Genomic DNA, 3,651 nt, shown 5'->3' on the forward strand with positions numbered 1-3,651 from the left:
TTCCTCACAGAGCACACAGTATAGTAAATCGGGTTAAGCCCACAGGGAAATAAAGAATTACAGAAAAAGGAAATCTTTGATTAAAAATGCAGTTCATTATTCAACACTGTTTGCTAGACAACAAACACAAAGGCCATAAACCTTGTTTTAACTCAATAATTTAAAGAGCTCCCAAAACATAGGGTAATACAAACCAACTCTGAAATTGTACCAGACACCAGTGACTCATTGATCCCAAGTACACACAATGTCACATGTGCAGACAACGTCAGCACAGCAGCAAACAAAATAAGCACAAATTCAGTAATCCTATCCTAACCTCCAATTTCAAACAAGCCTACATAGTCTTCTTTTTTTTTCTATGTAAGTATGTCCCAATGCTTGGAAAAGCTTTTTTTCAAATTAGAGGTAAGGTTTGATAAATCCTTGGTCTCCCAGCATAGGACATGTACTCAGAGAAATGTGAAATATTAACTGGTTGATCAGAATTAGCTTCAGGCATTAAAGCCTGAAGACTCACCATTCCCATAATCACGTATACTGAAAGTATACATGCCATTAACAAATGTGCAGTTGAATTTTTGCCAGCATCCTTGTACATAGTGTACCAAATACGTTCCTTACAATTTTCTGCCTCTAGAGTCATTTGGCAAATTGCAGCAATAATACACTTGCTTCCTCCTAACCACACTTTTCGGGATAATGCCGATAATATTCTTCATTTAAACCTGTTTCTGTTGTTTTCAAGATCAAACATCTTTTCACCTGAGAAGTGCAGAAGGGCTGGTTTCCTTGGCAACATAATTTGTTTCCAGTTCAATGAGATATTAAGTTCTTTTTCACAGGTTCACTGCACTGGGCGGCCAAACCTCCTCAGAGAGATCCAGTTCCTTGCAAAGTTATGTATATATATATGTGTGTGTGTGTCTGTGTGTGTGTGTGTGTGTGTCTGTGTGTGTGTATTCTGCTACTAAGATTTTTGTTATGGTCAAATGAACCTCTTAAATATTGATTTTAATGCTTTCAATTTTTTAAGCTGTTGTGCATTGAGGTTCTTTAGGAACATGCAGGGCACAGCTCCTCTGAGCCTGTTATTCATCTGCCTTGACTTTCATTTCAAAGAGGCAAATACACTGCCACCTTCTCACAGCATTTTCAACTGAAAACAACAATTGTCTGACTAAATGAGCAGGGCTTAGGAGAGCACCCACTTCTCTCACTGGTGTAGTACAATCCACAACCATCACAATATGAACACCTCTCCAAACTGACTAATACTATTGCTTCCAAACTTAAAATACTTCAAGGCATGCACATGGGGAATGAGTTCCCATGTACATGGGTAAGAACTGTGAGTCATTTTTAGAAGATAACCTCATTCTGATAGCAGAACTTGAAGCCCAGTTAGGTGCCAATCTGTGGTCAGTCTTTTAAAATCTCTAGGGACTGGCACTGTGGAAAAATAAGTAAATCCTCCACCTGTGGCACAGACATCCCGTATGGGCACGGCCTTGAGTCTCAGCTGCTCCACTTCTGCTCCAAATCCCTGCTTATGTGTCATGGAAAACACGAAAGCCCTTGGGCAGTTCAGGGGAGGCTCCAGGCTCCCGCTTTTGGATGAGCCCAGCTCTGGCTTTTGTGGCCATTTGGGGAGTGAACCAGTGGATGGAAGATTTCCCTCTGTCTCTTCCCTCTCTGTAAATCTGCCTTTCCAAAGCATAAGTGAATCTTTAAAAAAAAAAATCAACCTCAAAAACCAGTGTCATCGAATGGTAGGTTAAACTGCTGCTCACAATACCAGCATCTCACACCAGAGCACGTGTTCAAGTTCCAGCTGTCCTACTTCTAATTCAGAACCATGGAAAGGTACCAGGAAAGCAGTGAACGATGGATCCAGTGCTTGGTCCCCTGCCACCCACATGGAAGACAAGGATGGAGCTCCAGGCTCCTACTTTGGTCTTACACCACTGTTGTGTCAATTTTGGAAAGTGAACTAGCAGAAATTCTTTTCTGTTTCTCTCTCTCTCCTACATCCCTGTCCCTTTGTCACTCTGTCTTTAAAATAAATGAGCTTTTGTTTTATAAAAACAAAATGATTCAACCTCTGTATCCATTTCAGGTCATCTACTTTCCCAGCGGAATGCCTGTGAATTATTTGCTTCCTGGGGGAAAAAAAATAATCTGAGGGAATATTCTCCAAATATTGGTCAGAAAATTTCACAGGGGTAAATTCAATGTGTCCCTGCATGATCAGACAACAGGTAAAAAAATTGTTCAAAAGCCAAATCCCAGAATAACAGAACACCACTGATGCAGTTTTGTGTCTAAGGGGATGCCTCCACCTTCCTTTTCTCCCCCTCCCTCCACAGTATTACAACAGTACAGTCCTTCAGCAACAGTCACAGATCCAACATTCTGCTATTTCAGTGTGTCATAGCATTGTAGGTAGAGGCAATGGCAGGAAATCTAGTACCCTATTTTCAAGGTATATTCACGTTTCATTGAGAATCCTGCTTTTATTCGGGAGTAGAGATGCATTCCGCTGTCTACAAACTTTCCGATGTATCACTTGTCTACAGTTTACCTTCAGGTTTACAGCAAAAATACTATAGCAAGTTGAATGGGTGATCCCCAAGATGACCTAACCCTTAGGACTCATGGATATATAGTATTTTGGGACAAAAGCTAGGAGGGAAGAAGACAGGAGGGAAGGCAGGGGAGAGGAGTCTTTACAAATAAATGTAAGTTAAAACATCTTGAGGTAAGACCACCCCGGATTATCTGGGTATGGGAGAAGGCCCTAAACACAATGTGACAGTTGTCCTGATACACACAAGAGGAGAGGGAAAGGTTGTGTGACGGCAGAGCTAGAACTTGATGTTGGGCAGCCACAAGCCAAAAAGCACCTGAGCAATCAGAAGACGTTAAGGTCCGTCGGTTCCTTCAGAGAGAGTAACCCTGACTTCCTGATTCCAGACTCCATAACTGTGAGACTGAATGTCTCCTTGTCTAAGCCGAAAAGCTGTGACTTGCTACAGTAGCCACAACAAACCAGTTTATGCTGTGTGTGTACTGATTTCAGTGGGGTCCCCTGTGAGCATACATGATAAATGTCACGTATGGTGTAAATTACTTTACAAATCACTTCTATTCCCAAGAGGGCGCTCTTGCGCACTTGCTTGCTCTCTCTCTCTCTCTCTCTCTCTCTCTCTCTCTCTCTCTCTCACACACACACACACACACACACACACAATCAATACAGTGCATTGTGACTTTAGTCCTTGAAATGATTCAGGGCTCCTTGGCTGAACACCAGATGTGGAAGGGGATTTCACCTTCAAGAACGTTTATCCCCAGCCCCTCAAAAAATCCTGTGTCTCTAAGTACTACGTTTTCAACCAAGGAGACATAATCCACAGCCTCTCTGGAGTGTAAACTTCCAAGAGGAGCACCATCAGACCTACCCTCCATCCTGAAAATGCAGCCAACATTCACTAAGAAAATTAGCAGAAAATTATAAAAATAAATAGCCAAAGGGGATGCTCATTAAAATAGTTCTCTCTCAAAAAAAAAAAAAAAGATCAGGTGAAAACATGCATGAAAGGCATGTACTCTGCATTTACCTAGCACTGAATCCATCCACGACCGAAA

The sequence above is a fragment of the Ochotona princeps genome, chromosome 26, assembly GCF_030435755.1.
Source record: "Ochotona princeps isolate mOchPri1 chromosome 26, mOchPri1.hap1, whole genome shotgun sequence".
Lineage (NCBI taxonomy): Eukaryota > Metazoa > Chordata > Mammalia > Lagomorpha > Ochotonidae > Ochotona > Ochotona princeps.